This window comes from Cucurbita pepo, unplaced genomic scaffold (genome assembly GCF_002806865.2).
Source record: "Cucurbita pepo subsp. pepo cultivar mu-cu-16 unplaced genomic scaffold, ASM280686v2 Cp4.1_scaffold000179, whole genome shotgun sequence".
In the NCBI taxonomy this organism is placed as follows: Eukaryota; Viridiplantae; Streptophyta; class Magnoliopsida; order Cucurbitales; family Cucurbitaceae; genus Cucurbita; species Cucurbita pepo.
Genome location: NW_019646452.1, coordinates 131,942 through 150,866, shown reverse-complemented (window position 1 = coordinate 150,866; position 18,925 = coordinate 131,942). Strand labels below are relative to the sequence as shown.

The following is an 18,925-nucleotide window of genomic DNA, read 5'->3' as shown; positions in this document are numbered from 1 at the left end:
AACATTTAGATAATGCAATTTAAAATCAAACAACACCTCGACTAGAACAAATTGAAAGGCAACACAAACAAGTGTTGTTAAAATTTGTTACAAACGGAGAAAGAGTTCGGGATACCGTTTCGAACGAAATATAAAAGACCCGAAGTACACAAACAGGGTCGACACTCATAAACGACCCTCAAGTGACAATGCAGCTCTCGAACGCTCCCCCACCTCGAGCGACAGTTAGCGAAGACCTGAAAAAGAAATCTAAAATGCGGTGAGTAAAAAAGTACTCGGTAAGCAGCCTACTTGTAGGCTGTCATCGCATCCAGTTCCTGGTAGGTTTCCACGGGCTTTTCTTTAGGCTCTAGGAAGTTTGGGCTTAACTCTATAGTTTGGCTGACCTTATGGTGAGGCTTCCAACGGTGTCGTGGTGTAGTTGGTTATCACGTCAGTCTAACACACTGAAGGTCTCCAGTTCAAGTCTGGGCGACGCCATCTTTGCAATTTTTATTTTTATAATAATAATCTGGATTCATTTTGGACCTCTACGAGAAAGTTTAAGAGCCTTCGAGCTTGGTAAGCCCGGGAACCGTGCCCTCGAACACGCATTGATTCATTTTAGACCTCTACGTGAAAGTTTAAGAGCCTTGGAGCTTATAGGCCCGAGAACCGTGCCCTCGAACACACATTGAGCATGTAATTAATTGTTTGGACTTTTATTGAAGAAATACGTGTACGAATCAACAAGGACTAGGGTGGAATGATTGTGAGCACGTCATATGCTGGATTTAGCCAAGAAATTTATGAACTCAACTTAGTATCAGAGGTCTAGGTTGATTGGTCCAACAGACGGTTTTTGCTAGACGAAGAGTCATTGAGTCTTTCGTTACGTGATTTTCGAGGCTTCAAATCTCGAACCGTGACGAAAATAAAACTAAAAGTAAAATTAAATTAAACATTTAGATAATGCAATTTAAAATCAAACAACACCTCGACTAGAACAAATTGAAAGGCAACACAAACAAGTGTTGTTAAAATTTGTTACAAACGGAGAAAGAGTTCGGGATACTGTTTCTAACGAAATATAAAAGACCCGAAGTACACAAACCGGGTCGACACTCATAAACGACCCTCAAGTGACAATGCAGCTCTCGAACGCTCCCCCACCTCGAGCGACAGTTAGCGAAGACCTGAAAAAGAAATCTAAAATGCGGTGAGTAAAAAAGTACTCGGTAAGCAGCCTACTTGTAGGCTGTCATCGCATCCAGTTCCTGGTAGGTTTCCACGGGCTTTTCTTTAGGCTCTAGGAAGTTTGGGCTTAACTCTATAGTTTGGCTGACCTTCTGGTGAGGCTTCCAACGGTGTCGTGGTGTAGTTGGTTATCACGTCAGTCTAACACACTGAAGGTCTCCAGTTCAAGTCTGGGCGACGCCATCTTTGCAATTTTGAACCTCTACGGGAAAGTTTAAGAGCCTTAGAGCTTGGTAAGCCCGGGAACCGTGCCCTCAAAAAAACATTGATTCATTTTAGACCTCCACGTGAAGGTTTAAGAGCCTTGAAGCTTATAGGCCCGAGAACCGTGCCCTCGAACACACATTGAGCATGTAATTAATTGTTTGGACTTTTATTGAAGAAATACGTGTACGAATCAACAAGGACTAGGGTGGAATTCATATGCTTGATTTAGCCAAGAAACTTATAAACTCAACTTAGTATCAGAGGTTTAGGCTGATTGGTCCAACAGACGGTTTTTAGTAGACGAAGAGTCATTGAGTCTTTCGTTACGTGATTTTCGAGGCTTCAAATCTCGAACCGTGACGAAAATAAAACTAAAAGTAAAATTAAATTAAACATTTAGATAATGCAATTTAAAATCAAACAACACCTCGACTAGAACAAATTGAAAGGCAACACAAACAAGTGTTGTTAAAATTTGTTACAAACGGAGAAAGAGTTCGGGATACTGTTTCTAACGAAATATAAAAGACCCGAAGTACACAAACCGGGTTGACACTCATAAACGACCTTCAAGCGACAATGCAGCTCTCGAACGCTCCCCCACCTCGAGCGACAGTTAGCGAAGACCTGAAAAAGAAATCTAAAATGCGATGAGTAAAAAAGTACTCGATAAACAGCCTACTTGAAAGTTGTCGTCGCATCCAGTTCCTGGTAGGTTTCCATGGGCTTTTCTTTAGGCTCTAGGAAGTTTGGGCTTAACTCTATAGTTTGTTTGACCTTCTGGTGAGCCTCCCAACGGTGTCGTGGTGTAGTTGGTTATCACGTCAGTCTAACACACTGAAGGTCTCCAGTTCAAGTCTGGGCGACGCCATCTTTGCAATTTTTATTTTTATAATAATAATCTGGATTCATTTTGGACCTCTACGAGAAAGTTTAAGAGCCTTCGAGCTTGGTAAGCCCGGGAACCGTGCCCTCGAACACGCATTGATTCATTTTAGACCTCTACGTGAAAGTTTAAGAGCCTTGGAGCTTATAGGCCCGAGAACCGTGCCCTCGAACACACATTGAGCATGTAATTAATTGTTTGGACTTTTATTGAAGAAATACGTGTACGAATCAACAAGGACTAGGGTGGAATGATTGTGAGCACGTCATATGCTGGATTTAGCCAAGAAATTTATGAACTCAACTTAGTATCAGAGGTCTAGGTTGATTGGTCCAACAGACGGTTTTTGCTAGACGAAGAGTCATTGAGTCTTTCGTTACGTGATTTTCGAGGCTTCAAATCTCGAACCGTGACGAAAATAAAACTAAAAGTAAAATTAAATTAAACATTTAGATAATGCAATTTAAAATCAAACAACACCTCGACTAGAACAAATTGAAAGGCAACACAAACAAGTGTTGTTAAAATTTGTTACAAACGGAGAAAGAGTTCGGGATACTGTTTCTAACGAAATATAAAAGACCCGAAGTACACAAACCGGGTCGACACTCATAAACGACCCTCAAGTGACAATGCAGCTCTCGAACGCTCCCCCACCTCGAGCGACAGTTAGCGAAGACCTGAAAAAGAAATCTAAAATGCGGTGAGTAAAAAAGTACTCGGTAAGCAGCCTACTTGTAGGCTGTCATCGCATCCAGTTCCTGGTAGGTTTCCACGGGCTTTTCTTTAGGCTCTAGGAAGTTTGGGCTTAACTCTATAGTTTGGCTGACCTTCTGGTGAGGCTTCCAACGGTGTCGTGGTGTAGTTGGTTATCACGTCAGTCTAACACACTGAAGGTCTCCAGTTCAAGTCTGGGCGACGCCATCTTTGCAATTTTTATTTTTATTTTTATTTATTATAATAATGATCTGGATTCATTTTGGACCTCTACGGGAAAGTTTAAGAGCCTTAGAGCTTGGTAAGCCCGAGAACCGCCTTAGAGCTTGGTAAGCCCGAGAACCGTGCCCTCGAACACACATTGAGCATGTAATTAATTGTTTGGACTTTTATTGAAGAAATACGTGTACGAATCAACAAGGACTAGGGTGGAATGATTGTGAGCACGTCATATGCTGGATTTAGCCAAGAAATTTATGAACTCAACTTAGTATCAGAGGTCTAGGTTGATTGGTCCAACAGACGGTTTTTGCTAGACGAAGAGTCATTGAGTCTTTCGTTACGTGATTTTCGAGGCTTCAAATCTCGAACCGTGACGAAAATAAAACTAAAAGTAAAATTAAATTAAACATTTAGATAATGCAATTTAAAATCAAACAACACCTCGACTAGAACAAATTGAAAGGCAACACAAACAAGTGTTGTTAAAATTTGTTACAAACGGAGAAAGAGTTCGGGATACTGTTTCTAACGAAATATAAAAGACCCGAAGTACACAAACCGGGTCGACACTCATAAACGACCCTCAAGTGACAATGCAGCTCTCGAACGCTCCCCCACCTCGAGCGACAGTTAGCGAAGACCTGAAAAAGAAATCTAAAATGCGGTGAGTAAAAAAGTACTCGGTAAGCAGCCTACTTGTAGGCTGTCATCGCATCCAGTTCCTGGTAGGTTTCCACGGGCTTTTCTTTAGGCTCTAGGAAGTTTGGGCTTAACTCTATAGTTTGGCTGACCTTCTGGTGAGGCTTCCAACGGTGTCGTGGTGTAGTTGGTTATCACGTCAGTCTAACACACTGAAGGTCTCCAGTTCAAGTCTGGGCGACGCCATCTTTGCAATTTTTATTTTTATAATAATAATCTGGATTCATTTTGGACCTCTACGAGAAAGTTTAAGAGCCTTCGAGCTTGGTAAGCCCGGGAACCGTGCCCTCGAACACACATTGATTCATTTTAGACCTCTACGTGAAAGTTTAAGAGCCTTGGAGCTTATAGGCCCGAGAACCGTGCCCTCGAACACACATTGAGCATGTAATTAATTGTTTGGACTTTTATTGAAGAAATACGTGTACGAATCAACAAGGACTAGGGTGGAATGATTGTGAGCACGTCATATGCTGGATTTAGCCAAGAAATTTATGAACTCAACTTAGTATCAGAGGTCTAGGTTGATTGGTCCAACAGACGGTTTTTGCTAGACGAAGAGTCATTGAGTCTTTCGTTACGTGATTTTCGAGGCTTCAAATCTCGAACCGTGACGAAAATAAAACTAAAAGTAAAATTAAATTAAACATTTAGATAATGCAATTTAAAATCAAACAACACCTCGACTAGAACAAATTGAAAGGCAACACAAACAAGTGTTGTTAAAATTTGTTACAAACGGAGAAAGAGTTGGGGATACTGTTTCGAACGAAATGTAAAAGACCCGAAGTACACAAACCGGGTCGACACTCATAAACGACCCTCAAGCGACAATGCAGCTCTCGAACGCTCCCCCACCTCGAGCGACAGTTAGCGAAGACCTGAAAAAAAAATATAAAATGAGGTGAGTAAAAAAGTACTCGGTAAGCAACCTACTTGTAGGCTGTCGTCGCATCCAGTTCCTGGTAGGTTTCCACGGGCTTTTCTTTAGGCTCTAGGAAGTTTGGTCTTAACTCTATAGTTTGGCTGACCTTCTGATGAGGCTTCCAATGGTGTCGTGGTGTAGTTGGTTATCACGTTAACACACTGAAGGTCTCCATTTAAAGTCTGGGCGACGCCATCTTTGCGATTTTTATTTTTATTTTTATAATAATGATCTGGATTCATTTTGGACCTCTACAGGAAAGTTAGAGAGCCTTAGAGCTTGGTAAGCCCAAGAACCGTGCCCTCTGACACACATTGATTCATTTTAGACCTCTACGTGAAAGTTTAAGAGCTTTGGAGCTTATAGGCCCGAGAACCGTGCCCTCGAACACACATTGAGCATGTAATTAATTGTTTGGACTTTTATTGAAGAAATACATGTACGAATCAACAAGAACTAGGGTGGAATGATTGTGAGCACGTCATATGCTTGATTTAGCCAAGAAACTTATGAACTCAACTTAGTATCAGAGGTCTAGGTTGATTAATCCGACAGACGGTTTTTGCTAGACGAAGAGTCATTGAGTCTTTCGTTACGTGATTTTCGAGGCTTCAAATCTCGAACCGTGACGAAAATAAAACTAAAAGTAAAAATAATTAAACATTCAGATAATGCAATTTAGAATCAAACAACACCTCGACTAGAACAAATTGAAAGGCAATGAAAACATGTGTTATTAAAGGTTTGTTACAAACGGAGAAAGGGTTCGGGGTACTGTTTCGAACGAAATATCATATGAAATCCTTCTCTCGGCCGGTAACCAGGAGGATCATTTCTATCCTGGGAATACTGATGATATTGGCTATATATCTCTACAATGCCAGAAACACTACTGCATTGAGATGTTTTTCCGTTGGATGCTGACTGGTACAAGGATTGGCTAAATTTCAAGCAAGAAGGAAATGCATATAAATGCACCTATAATGGTGTTCGTTCAATTATCAGAAAGAGAATTTCCCCAAAACATCTTTCTTTCATTTTCAATTCCTTTACAGTTAAAGAATAACGAACTCGAACGGAACAAGGAGTTAAGTCGAATGAATCTTGTCTTGCTTGAGTCTTGACTGACTGTGAAGGAGTGATGGATCATTCTTCCAAAATACATAAACTGGGTCGACACTCTTAAACGACCCTCAAGTGACAATACAGCTCTCAAACGCTCCCCCACCTTGAGCGACATTTATCGAAGACATGAAAAAGAAATCTAAAATGCAATGAGTAAAAAAGTACTCGGTAAGCAGCCTACTTGTAGGCTCTCATCGCATCCAGTTCCTGGTAGGTTTCCACGGGCTTTATTCTAGGCTCTAGGAAGTTTGGGCTTAACTCTATAGTTTGGCTAACCTTCTGAGGAGAGTTTCAATGGTGTCGTGGTGTAGTTGGTTATCACGTCAGTCTAGCACACTGAAGGTCTCAAGTTTAAATATGGGCGATGCCATCTTTGTAATTTTTATTTTTATTTTTATATTAATAATCTGGATTCATTTTATACCTCTACAACAAAGTTTAAGAGCCTTAGAGCTTGATAAGCCCGAGAACGGTGCCCTCGAACACACATTGAGCATGTAATTAATTGTTTAGACTTTTATTGAAGAAATACGTGTACGAATCAACAAGGACTAGGGTGGAATGATTGTGAGCACGTCATATGCTTGACTTAGCCAAGAAATTTATGAACTCAACTTAGTACCAGAGGTCTAGGTTGTGGTCCAATACACGATTTTCGCTAGACGAAAAGTCATTGAGTGTTTCGTTACGTGATTTTCGAGGCTTCAAATCTCGAACCGTGACGAAAATAAAACTAAAAGTAAAATTAAATTAAACATTTAGATAATGCAATTTAAAATCAAACAACACCTCGACTAGAACAAATTGAAAGGCAACACAAACAAGTGTTGTTAAAATTTGTTACAAACGGAGAAAGAGTTCGGGATACTGTTTCTAACGAAATATAAAAGACCCGAAGTACACAAACCGGGTCGACACTCATAAACGACCCTCAAGTGACAATGCAGCTCTCGAACGCTCCCCCACCTCGAGCGACAGTTAGCGAAGACCTGAAAAAGAAATCTAAAATGCGGTGAGTAAAAAAGTACTCGGTAAGCAGCCTACTTGTAGGCTGTCATCGCATCCAGTTCCTGGTAGGTTTCCACGGGCTTTTCTTTAGGCTCTAGGAAGTTTGGGCTTAACTCTATAGTTTGGCTAACCTTCTGAGGAGAGTTTCAATGGTGTCGTGGTGTAGTTGGTTATCACGTCAGTCTAGCACACTGAAGGTCTCAAGTTTAAATATGGGCGATGCCATCTTTGTAATTTTTATTTTTATTTTTATATTAATAATCTGGATTCATTTTATACCTCTACAACAAAGTTTAAGAGCCTCAGAGCTTGATAAGCCCGAGAACGGTGCCCTCGAACACACATTGAGCATGTAATTAATTGTTTAGACTTTTATTGAAGAAATACGTGTACGAATCAACAAGGACTAGGGTGGAATGATTGTGAGCACGTCATATGCTGGATTTAGCCAAGAAATTTATGAACTCAACTTAGTATCAGAGGTCTAGGTTGATTGGTCCAACAGACGGTTTTTGCTAGACGAAGAGTCATTGAGTCTTTCGTTACGTGATTTTCGAGGCTTCAAATCTCGAACCGTGACGAAAATAAAACTAAAAGTAAAATTAAATTAAACATTTAGATAATGCAATTTAAAATCAAACAACACCTCGACTAGAACAAATTGAAAGGCAACACAAACAAGTGTTGTTAAAATTTGTTACAAACGGAGAAAGAGTTCGGGATACTGTTTCTAACGAAATATAAAAGACCCGAAGTACACAAACCGGGTCGACACTCATAAACGACCCTCAAGTGACAATGCAGCTCTCGAACGCTCCCCCACCTCGAGCGACAGTTAGCGAAGACCTGAAAAAGAAATCTAAAATGCGGTGAGTAAAAAAGTACTCGGTAAGCAGCCTACTTGTAGGCTGTCATCGCATCCAGTTCCTGGTAGGTTTCCACGGGCTTTTCTTTAGGCTCTAGGAAGTTTGGGCTTAACTCTATAGTTTGGCTGACCTTCTGGTGAGGCTTCCAACGGTGTCGTGGTGTAGTTGGTTATCACGTCAGTCTAACACACTGAAGGTCTCCAGTTCAAGTCTGGGCGACGCCATCTTTGCAATTTTTATTTTTATAATAATAATCTGGATTCATTTTGGACCTCTACGAGAAAGTTTAAGAGCCTTCGAGCTTGGTAAGCCCGGGAACCGTGCCCTCGAACACGCATTGATTCATTTTAGACCTCTACGTGAAAGTTTAAGAGCCTTGGAGCTTATAGGCCCGAGAACCGTGCCCTCGAACACACATTGAGCATGTAATTAATTGTTTGGACTTTTATTGAAGAAATACGTGTACGAATCAACAAGGACTAGGGTGGAATGATTGTGAGCACGTCATATGCTGGATTTAGCCAAGAAATTTATGAACTCAACTTAGTATCAGAGGTCTAGGTTGATTGGTCCAACAGACGGTTTTTGCTAGACGAAGAGTCATTGAGTCTTTCGTTACGTGATTTTCGAGGCTTCAAATCTCGAACCGTGACGAAAATTAAACTAAAAGTAAAATTGACGAAAATTAAACTAAAAGTAAAATTAAATTAAACATTTAGATAATGCAATTTAAAACCAAACAAAACCTCGACTAGAACAAATTGAAAGGCAACACAAACAAGTGTTGTTAAAATTTGTTACAAACGGAGAAAGAGTTCGGGATACTGTTTCTAACGAAATATAAAAGACCCGAAGTACACAAACCGGGTCGACACTCATAAACGACCCTCAAGTGACAATGCAGCTCTCGAACGCTCCCCCACGTCGAGCGACAATTAGCAAATACCTGAAAAAGAAATCTAAAATGCGGTGAGTAAAACAGTACTCGGTAAGCAGCCTACTTGTAGGCTGTCATCGCATCCAGTTCCTGGTAGGTTTCCACGGGCTTTTCTTTAGGCTCTAGGAAGTTCGGGCTTGACTCTATAGTTTGGCTGACCTTCTGGTGGGGCTTCCAACGGTGTCGTGGTGTAGTTGGTTATCACGTCAGTCTAACACACTGAAGGTCTCCAGTTCAAGTCTGGGCGACGCCATCTTTGCAATTTTTATTTTTATAATAATAATCTGGATTCATTTTGGACCTCTACGAGAAAGTTTAAGAGCCTTCGAGCTTGGTAAGCCCGGGAACCGTGCCCTCGAACACGCATTGANGACCAAGAACAGTGCCCTCGAACACACATTGAGCATGTAATTAATTGTTTGGACTTTTATTGAAGAAATACGTGTACGAATCAACAAGGACTAGGGTGGAATGATTGTGAGCACGTCATATGCTGGATTTAGCCAAGAAATTTATGAACTCAACTTAGTATCAGAGGTCTAGGTTGATTGGTCCAACAGACGGTTTTTGCTAGACGAAGAGTCATTGAGTCTTTCGTTACGTGATTTTCGAGGCTTCAAATCTCGAACCGTGACGAAAATAAAACTAAAAGTAAAATTAAATTAAACATTTAGATAATGCAATTTAAAATCAAACAACACCTCGACTAGAACAAATTGAAAGGCAACACAAACAAGTGTTGTTAAAATTTGTTACAAACGGAGAAAGAGTTCGGGATACTGTTTCTAACGAAATATAAAAGACCCGAAGTACACAAACCGGGTCGACACTCATAAACGACCCTCAAGTGACAATGCAGCTCTCGAACGCTCCCCCACCTCGAGCGACAGTTAGCGAAGACCTGAAAAAGAAATCTAAAATGCGGTGAGTAAAAAAGTACTCGGTAAGCAGCCTACTTGTAGGCTGTCATCGCATCCAGTTCCTGGTAGGTTTCCACGGGCTTTTCTTTAGGCTCTAGGAAGTTTGGGCTTAACTCTATAGTTTGGCTGACCTTCTGGTGAGGCTTCCAACGGTGTCGTGGTGTAGTTGGTTATCACGTCAGTCTAACACACTGAAGGTCTCCAGTTCAAGTCTGGGTGACGCCATCTTTGCAATTTTTATTTTTATAATAATAATCTGGATTCATTTTGGACCTCTACGAGAAAGTTTAAGAGCCTTCGAGCTTGGTAAGCCCGGGAACCGTGCCCTCGAACACACATTGATTCATTTTAGACCTCTACGTGAAAGTTTAAGAGCCTTGAGGCTTATAGGACCAAGAACAGTGCCCTCGAACACACATTGAGCATGTAATTAATTGTTTGGACTTTAATTGAAGAAATACGTGTACGAATAAACAAGGACTAGGGTGGAATGTTTGTGAGCACGTCATATGCTGGATTTAGCCAAGAAATTTATNTTACCCTCCATTTTTTTTGTTCTAGAATTACAATCCCTTTTCTTTATTCTCGAATTACCATCCATTTTCTTCATGGGTTCTAGACTTACCCTCCATTTTTTTTGTTCTAGAATTACAATCCCTTTTCTTTATTCTCGAATTACCATCCATTTTCTTCATGGGTTCTAGACTTACCTTCCATTTTCTCTCTATTCTAGAATTACCATCCCTTCTCTTTGTTCGTTCTGGAATTACCATCCATTTTCTTTATTCTATAATTACCATCAATTTTTTCTGTTCTAGAATTACCATTCATTTTCTTTGTTGGTTATGGAATTACCATCATATCCCTTATCTTTGTTGGTTTTGGAATTACCATCTCATCTCTTTTCTTTGTTGGTTCCCTCTTTTTTGTTTCTTTGTTGGTTCCCTCTTTTTTGTTTCTTTGTTGGTTCCCTCTTTTTTGTTAGTTCTAGAATTACCATCATATCCCTTATCTTTGTTGGTTCTGAAATTACCATCTCATTCGTTTTCTTTGTTGGTTCCGGAAAAAGAACCATCCATCCTTTTTCTTAGTTGGTTCCGGAAAAAGAACCATTACATCCCTTTTTTCTTTGTTGGTTTCGAAATTACCTTTTCTCCTTTTTCTTTATTGGTTCTGGAATTACCTTTTCCCCCATTTTCTTTGTTGGTTGTTTGCCAGCAACAAGCCCCATCCCTTTTCCTTTGTTTGCCAGCAACAGCCCCATCTCTTCCCTTTGTTGTGAAATTCCACCCTTGTTTGCCCCATCCCTTTTCTTGGTTCAGAAATTCCATTTGTTTGCCAACAACCGCCCAATCCCTTTTCTTGCCAACAGCAGCCCCAGTCCATTTTCTTGGTTCTAGAATTCCATGTGGTTTGCTAGCAACCGCCCCAATCCCTTTTCTTGCCAACAATAGTCCCATCCCTTCCCATCAATTTTCCTTTGTTTGCCAACAACTGCCCCCTTTTCTTTTGTTTCCCAACAACAACAGCCTCATCCCTTCTCCATCCCTTTTCCTTTGTTTGCCAGTAACAAAAACCTCATCTCTTTTCCTTTGTTTGCCATCCATTTTCCTTTGTTTGTCATCCCTTCCTCCTTTGTTTGCGAGCAACAACATTCTCATCCCTTCCCCATCTCTTTTCCTTTGTTTGCTAGCAACAACAGCCCGAAGTACACAAACCGGGTCGACACTCATAAACGACCCTCAAGTGACAATGCAGCTCTCGAACGCTCCCCCACCTCGAGCGACAGTTAGCGAAGACCTGAAAAAGAAATCTAAAATGCGGTGAGTAAAAAAGTACTCGGTAAGCAGCCTACTTGTAGGCTGTCATCGCATCCAGTTCCTGGTAGGTTTCCACGGGCTTTTCTTTAGGCTCTAGGAAGTTTGGGCTTAACTCTATAGTTTGGCTGACCTTCTGGTGAGGCTTCCAACGGTGTCGTGGTGTAGTTGGTTATCACGTCAGTCTAACACACTGAAGGTCTCCAGTTCAAGTCTGGGCGACGCCATCTTTGCAATTTTTATTTTTATAATAATAATCTGGATTCATTTTGGACCTCTACGAGAAAGTTTAAGAGCCTTCGAGCTTGGTAAGCCCGGGAACCGTGCCCTCGAACACGCATTGATTCATTTTAGACCTCTACGTGAAAGTTTAAGAGCCTTGGAGCTTATAGGCCCGAGAACCGTGCCCTCGAACACACATTGAGCATGTAATTAATTGTTTGGACTTTTATTGAAGAAATACGTGTACGAATCAACAAGGACTAGGGTGGAATGATTGTGAGCACGTCATATGCTGGATTTAGCCAAGAAATTTATGAACTCAACTTAGTATCAGAGGTCTAGGTTGATTGGTCCAACAGACGGTTTTTGCTAGACGAAGAGTCATTGAGTCTTTCGTTACGTGATTTTCGAGGCTTCAAATCTCGAACCGTGACGAAAATAAAACTAAAAGTAAAATTAAATTAAACATTTAGATAATGCAATTTAAAATCAAACAACACCTCGACTAGAACAAATTGAAAGGCAACACAAACAAGTGTTGTTAAAATTTGTTACAAACGGAGAAAGAGTTCGGGATACTGTTTCTAACGAAATATAAAAGACCCGAAGTACACAAACCGGGTCGACACTCATAAACGACCCTCAAGTGACAATGCAGCTCTCGAACGCTCCCCCACCTCGAGCGACAGTTAGCGAAGACCTGAAAAAGAAATCTAAAATGCGGTGAGTAAAAAAGTACTCGGTAAGCAGCCTACTTGTAGGCTGTCATCGCATCCAGTTCCTGGTAGGTTTCCACGGGCTTTTCTTTAGGCTCTAGGAAGTTTGGGCTTAACTCTATAGTTTGGCTGACCTTCTGGTGAGGCTTCCAACGGTGTCGTGGTGTAGTTGGTTATCACGTCAGTCTAACACACTGAAGGTCTCCAGTTCAAGTCTGGGCGACGCCATCTTTGCAATTTTTATTTTTATAATAATAATCTGGATTCATTTTGGACCTCTACGAGAAAGTTTAAGAGCCTTCGAGCTTGGTAAGCCCGGGAACCGTGCCCTCGAACACACATTGATTCATTTTAGACCTCTACGTGAAAGTTTAAGAGCCTTGGAGCTTATAGGCCCGAGAACCGTGCCCTCGAACACACATTGAGCATGTAATTAATTGTTTGGACTTTTATTGAAGAAATACGTGTACGAATCAACAAGGACTAGGGTGGAATGATTGTGAGCACGTCATATGCTGGATTTAGCCAAGAAATTTATGAACTCAACTTAGTATCAGAGGTCTAGGTTGATTGGTCCAACAGACGGTTTTTGCTAGACGAAGAGTCATTGAGTCTTTCGTTACGTGATTTTCGAGGCTTCAAATCTCGAACCGTGACGAAAATAAAACTAAAAGTAAAATTAAATTAAACATTTAGATAATGCAATTTAAAATCAAACAACACCTCGACTAGAACAAATTGAAAGGCAACACAAACAAGTGTTGTTAAAATTTGTTACAAACGGAGAAAGAGTTCGGGATACTGTTTCTAACAGAATACAAAAGACCCGAAGTACACAAACCGGGTCGACACTCATAAACGACCCTCAAGTGACAATGCAGCTCTCGAACGCTCCCCCACCTCGAGCGACAGTTAGCGAAGACCTGAAAAAGAAATCTAAAATGCGGTGAGTAAAAAAGTACTCGGTAAACAGCCTACTTGTTGGCTGTCATCGCATCCAGTTCCTGGTAGGTTTCCACGGGATTTTCTTTACGCTCTAGGTTGTTTGGGCTTAACTCAATAGTTTGGCTGACCTTCTGGTGAGGCTTCCAACGGTGTCGTGGTGTAGTTGGTTATCACGTCAGTCTAACACACTGAAGGTCTCCAGTTCAAGTCTGGGCGACGCCATCTTTGCAGTTTTTATTTTTATAATAATAATCTGGATTCATTTTGGACCTCTACGAGAAAGTTTAAGAGCCTTCGAGCTTGGTAAGCCCGGGAACCGTGCCCTCGGACACACATTGATTCAATTTAGACCTCTACGTGAAAGTTTAAGAACCTTGGAGCTTATAGGCCCGAGAACCGTGCCCTCGAACACACATTGAGCATGTAATTAATTGTTTGGACTTATATTAAAGAAATACGTGCACGAATCAACAAGGACTAGGGTGGAATGATTGTGAGCACGTCATATGCTGGATTTAGCCAAGAAATTTATGAACTCAACTTAGTATCAGATGTCTAGGTTGATTGGTCCAACAAACGATTTTTGTTAGATGAAGAGTCATTTAGTCTTTCGTTACGTGATTTTTGAGGCTTCAAATCTCGAACCGTGACAAAAATAAAACTAAAAGTAAAATTAAATTAAACATTTAGATAATGCAATTTAAAATCAAACAACACCTCGACTAGAACAAATTGAAAGGCAACACAAACAAGTGTTGTTAAAATTTGTTACAAACGGAGAAAGAGTTCGGGATACTGTTTCTAACGAAATATAAAAGACCCGAAGTACACAAACCGGGTCGACACTCATAAACGACCCTCAAGTGACAATGCAGCTCTCGAACGCTCCCCCACCTCGAGCGACAGTTAGCGAAGACCTGAAAAAGAAATCTAAAATGCGGTGAGTAAAAAAGTACTCGGTAAGCAGCCTACTTGTAGGCTGTCATCGCATCCAGTTCCTGGTAGGTTTCCACGGGCTTTTCTTTAGGCTCTAGGAAGTTTGGGCTTAACTCTATAGTTTGGCTGACCTTCTGGTGAGGCTTCCAACGGTGTCGTGGTGTAGTTGGTTATCACGTCAGTCTAACACACTGAAGGTCTCCAGTTCAAGTCTGGGCGACGCCATCTTTGCAATTTTTATTTTTATAATAATAATCTGGATTCATTTTGGACCTCTACGAGAAAGTTTAAGAGCCTTCGAGCTTGGTAAGCCCGGGAACCGTGCCCTCGAACACGCATTGATTCATTTTAGACCTCTACGTGAAAGTTTAAGAGCCTTGGAGCTTATAGGCCCGAGAACCGTGCCCTCGAACACACATTGAGCATGTAATTAATTGTTTGGACTTTTATTGAAGAAATACGTGTACGAATCAACAAGGACTAGGGTGGAATGATTGTGAGCACGTCATATGCTGGATTTAGCCAAGAAATTTATGAACTCAACTTAGTATCAGAGGTCTAGGTTGATTGGTCCAACAGACGGTTTTTGCTAGACGAAGAGTCATTGAGTCTTTCGTTACGTGATTTTCGAGGCTTCAAATCTCGAACCGTGACGAAAATAAAACTAAAAGTAAAATTAAATTAAACATTTAGATAATGCAATTTAAAATCAAACAACACCTCGACTAGAACAAATTGAAAGGCAACACAAACAAGTGTTGTTAAAATTTGTTACAAACGGAGAAAGAGTTCGGGATACTGTTTCTAACGAAATATAAAAGACCCGAAGTACACAAACCGGGTCGACACTCATAAACGACCCTCAAGTGACAATGCAGCTCTCGAACGCTCCCCCACCTCGAGCGACAGTTAGCGAAGACCTGAAAAAGAAATCTAAAATGCGGTGAGTAAAAAAGTACTCGGTAAGCAGCCTACTTGTAGGCTGTCATCGCATCCAGTTCCTGGTAGGTTTCCACGGGCTTTTCTTTAGGCTCTAGGAAGTTTGGGCTTAACTCTATAGTTTGGCTGACCTTCTGGTGAGGCTTCCAACGGTGTCGTGGTGTAGTTGGTTATCACGTCAGTCTAACACACTGAAGGTCTCCAGTTCAAGTCTGGGCGACGCCATCTTTGCAATTTTTATTTTTATAATAATAATCTGGATTCATTTTGGACCTCTACGAGAAAGTTTAAGAGCCTTCGAGCTTGGTAAGCCCGGGAACCGTGCCCTCGAACACGCATTGATTCATTTTAGACCTCTACGTGAAAGTTTAAGAGCCTTGGAGCTTATAGGCCCGAGAACCGTGCCCTCGAACACACATTGAGCATGTAATTAATTGTTTGGACTTTTATTGAAGAAATACGTGTACGAATCAACAAGGACTAGGGTGGAATGATTGTGAGCACGTCATATGCTGGATTTAGCCAAGAAATTTATGAACTCAACTTAGTATCAGAGGTCTAGGTTGATTGGTCCAACAGACGGTTTTTGCTAGACGAAGAGTCATTGAGTCTTTCGTTACGTGATTTTCGAGGCTTCAAATCTCGAACCGTGACGAAAATAAAACTAAAAGTAAAATTAAATTAAACATTTAGATAATGCAATTTAAAATCAAACAACACCTCGACTAGAAGAAATTGAAAGCCAAAACAAACAAGTGTTGTTAAAATTTGTTACTAACGGAGAAAGAGTTGGGGATACTGTTTCGAACAAAATGTAAAAGACCCGAAGTACACAAACCGATTCGACACTCATAAACGACCCTCAAGAGACAATGCAGCTCTCGAAGCCTCCCCCACCTCGAGCGACAGTTAGCGAAGACCTGAAAAAGAAATATAAAATGAGGTGAGTAAAAAAGTACTCGGTAAGCAACCTACTTGTAGGCTGTCGTCGCATCCAGTTCCTGGTAGGTTTCCACGGGCTTTTCTTTAGGCTCTAGGAAGTTTGGGCTTAACTCTATAGTTTGGCTGACCTTCTGGTGAGACTTCAAACGGTGTCGTAGTGTAGTTGGTTATCACGTCAGTCTAACACACTGAAGGTCTCCAGTTCAAGTTTGGGCGACGCCATCTTTGCAATTTTTATTTTTATTTTTATTTTTATAATAATGATCTTGATTCATTTTGGACCTCTACGGGAAAGTTAGAGAGCCTTAGAGCTTGGTAAGCCCGGGAACCGTGCCCTCAAACACACATTGATACATTTTAGACCTTTACGTGAAAGTTTAAGAGCCTTGGATCTTATAGGCCCGAGAACCGTGCCCTCGAACACACGTTGCGAATGTAATTAATTGTTTGGACTTTTATTGAAGAAATACGTGTACGAATCAACAAGGACTAGGGTGGAATGATTGTGAGCACGTCATATGCTGGATTTAGCCAAGAAATTTATGAACTCAACTTAGTATCAGAGGTCTAGGTTGATTGGTCCAACAGACGGTTTTTGCTAGACGAAGAGTCATTGAGTCTTTCGTTACGTGATTTTCGAGGCTTCAAATCTCGAACCGTGACGAAAATAAAACTAAAAGTAAAATTAAATTAAACATTTAGATAATGCAATTTAAAATCAAACAACACCTCGACTAGAACAAATTGAAAGGCAACACAAACAAGTGTTGTTAAAATTTGTTACAAACGGAGAAAGAGTTCGGGATACTGTTTCTAACGAAATATAAAAGACCCGAAGTACACAAACCGGGTCGACACTCATAAACGACCCTCAAGTGACAATGCAGCTCTCGAACGCTCCCCCACCTCGAGCGACAGTTAGCGAAGACCTGAAAAAGAAATCTAAAATGCGGTGAGTAAAAAAGTACTCGGTAAGCAGCCTACTTGTAGGCTGTCATCGCATCCAGTTCCTGGTAGGTTTCCACGGGCTTTTCTTTAGGCTCTAGGAAGTTTGGGCTTAACTCTATAGTTTGGCTGACCTTCTGGTGAGGCTTCCAACGGTGTCGTGGTGTAGTTGGTTATCACGTCAGTCTAACACACTGAAGGTCTCCAGTTCAAGTCTGGGCGACGCCATCTTTGCAATTTTTATTTTTATAATAATAATCTGGATTCATTTTGGACCTCTACGAGAAAGTTTAAGAGCCTTCGAGCTTGGTAAGCCCGGGAACCGTGCCCTCGAACACGCATTGATTCATTTTAGACCTCTACGTGAAAGTTTAAGAGCCTTGGAGCTTATAGGCCCGAGAACCGTGCCCTCGAACACACATTGAGCATGTAATTAATTGTTTGGACTTTTATTGAAGAAATACGTGTACGAATCAACAAGGACTAGGGTGGAATGATTGTGAGCACGTCATATGCTGGATTTAGCCAAGAAATTTATGAACTCAACTTAGTATCAGAGGTCTAGGTTGATTGGTCCAACAGACGGTTTTTGCTAGACGAAGAGTCATTGAGTCTTTCGTTACGTGATTTTCGAGGCTTCAAATCTCGAACCGTGACGAAAATAAAACTAAAAGTAAAATTAAATTAAACATTTAGATAATGCAATTTAAAATCAAACAACACCTCGACTAGAACAAATTGAAAGGCAACACAAACAAGTGTTGTTAAAATTTGTTACAAACGGAGAAAGAGTTCGGGATACTGTTTCTAACGAAATATAAAAGACCCGAAGTACACAAACCGGGTCGACACTCATAAACGACCCTCAAGTGACAATGCAGCTCTCGAACGCTCCCCCACCTCGAGCGACAGTTAGCGAAGACCTGAAAAAGAAATCTAAAATGCGGTGAGTAAAAAAGTACTCGGTAAGCAGCCTACTTGTAGGCTGTCATCGCATCCAGTTCCTGGTAGGTTTCCACGGGCTTTTCTTTAGGCTCTAGGAAGTTTGGGCTTAACTCTATAGTTTGGCTGACCTTCTGGTGAGGCTTCCAACGGTGTCGTGGTGTAGTTGGTTATCACGTCAGTCTAACACACTGAAGGTCTCCAGTTCAAGTCTGGGCGACGCCATCTTTGCAATTTTTATTTTTATAATAATAATCTGGATTCATTTTGGACCTCTACGAGAAAGTTTAAGAGCCTTCGAGCTTGGTAAGCCCGGGAACCGTGCCCTCGAACACGCATTGATTCATTTTAGACCTCTACGTGAAAGTTTAAGAGCCTTGGAGCTTATAGGCCCGAGAACCGTGCCCTCGAACACACATTGAGCATGTAATTAATTGTTTGGACTTTTATTGAAGAAATACGTGTACGAATCAACAAGGACTAGGGTGGAATGATTGTGAGCACGTCATATGCTGGATTTAGCCAAGAAATTTATGAACTCAACTTAGTATCAGAGGTCTAGGTTGATTGGTCCAACAGACGGTTTTTGCTAGACGAAGAGTCATTGAGTCTTTCGTTACGTGATTTTCGAGGCTTCAAATCTCGAACCGTGACGAAAATAAAACTAAAAGTAAAATTAAATTAAACATTTAGATAATGCAATTTAAAATCAAACAACACCTCGACTAAAACAAATTGAAAGGCAACACAAACAAGTGTTACTAAAATTTGTT

The 18,925-nt window shown here is 40.9% G+C and overlaps 16 non-coding genes across 16 annotated transcripts; all 16 read left to right on the top strand.

Annotated features, from left to right (window-relative positions):
• The first annotated feature begins 406 nt into the window (after positions 1–406).
• On the top strand, positions 407–480 carry TRNAV-AAC. Its single transcript has one exon. It is a non-coding gene; the product is annotated as a tRNA-Val (tRNA).
• Positions 481–1,345: 865 nt separating this feature from the next.
• TRNAV-AAC lies at positions 1,346–1,419 on the top strand. The gene has a single exon. It is a non-coding gene; the product is annotated as a tRNA-Val (tRNA).
• An 821-nt stretch (positions 1,420–2,240) lies between these two features.
• TRNAV-AAC lies at positions 2,241–2,314 on the top strand. Its single transcript has one exon. It is a non-coding gene; the product is annotated as a tRNA-Val (tRNA).
• An 865-nt stretch (positions 2,315–3,179) lies between these two features.
• TRNAV-AAC lies at positions 3,180–3,253 on the top strand. The gene has a single exon. It is a non-coding gene; the product is annotated as a tRNA-Val (tRNA).
• An 826-nt stretch (positions 3,254–4,079) lies between these two features.
• On the top strand, positions 4,080–4,153 carry TRNAV-AAC. Its single transcript has one exon. It is a non-coding gene; the product is annotated as a tRNA-Val (tRNA).
• A 3,888-nt stretch (positions 4,154–8,041) lies between these two features.
• On the top strand, positions 8,042–8,115 carry TRNAV-AAC. Its single transcript has one exon. It is a non-coding gene; the product is annotated as a tRNA-Val (tRNA).
• An 892-nt stretch (positions 8,116–9,007) lies between these two features.
• TRNAV-AAC lies at positions 9,008–9,081 on the top strand. Its single transcript has one exon. It is a non-coding gene; the product is annotated as a tRNA-Val (tRNA).
• An 818-nt stretch (positions 9,082–9,899) lies between these two features.
• Positions 9,900–9,973, top strand: TRNAV-AAC. Its single transcript has one exon. It is a non-coding gene; the product is annotated as a tRNA-Val (tRNA).
• A 1,745-nt stretch (positions 9,974–11,718) lies between these two features.
• Positions 11,719–11,792, top strand: TRNAV-AAC. Its single transcript has one exon. It is a non-coding gene; the product is annotated as a tRNA-Val (tRNA).
• An 865-nt stretch (positions 11,793–12,657) lies between these two features.
• On the top strand, positions 12,658–12,731 carry TRNAV-AAC. The gene has a single exon. It is a non-coding gene; the product is annotated as a tRNA-Val (tRNA).
• An 865-nt stretch (positions 12,732–13,596) lies between these two features.
• On the top strand, positions 13,597–13,670 carry TRNAV-AAC. Its single transcript has one exon. It is a non-coding gene; the product is annotated as a tRNA-Val (tRNA).
• Positions 13,671–14,535: 865 nt separating this feature from the next.
• TRNAV-AAC lies at positions 14,536–14,609 on the top strand. Its single transcript has one exon. It is a non-coding gene; the product is annotated as a tRNA-Val (tRNA).
• An 865-nt stretch (positions 14,610–15,474) lies between these two features.
• On the top strand, positions 15,475–15,548 carry TRNAV-AAC. The gene has a single exon. It is a non-coding gene; the product is annotated as a tRNA-Val (tRNA).
• Positions 15,549–16,413: 865 nt separating this feature from the next.
• TRNAV-AAC lies at positions 16,414–16,487 on the top strand. The gene has a single exon. It is a non-coding gene; the product is annotated as a tRNA-Val (tRNA).
• Positions 16,488–17,364: 877 nt separating this feature from the next.
• On the top strand, positions 17,365–17,438 carry TRNAV-AAC. The gene has a single exon. It is a non-coding gene; the product is annotated as a tRNA-Val (tRNA).
• An 865-nt stretch (positions 17,439–18,303) lies between these two features.
• TRNAV-AAC lies at positions 18,304–18,377 on the top strand. Its single transcript has one exon. It is a non-coding gene; the product is annotated as a tRNA-Val (tRNA).
• Positions 18,378–18,925: the final 548 nt, after the last annotated feature.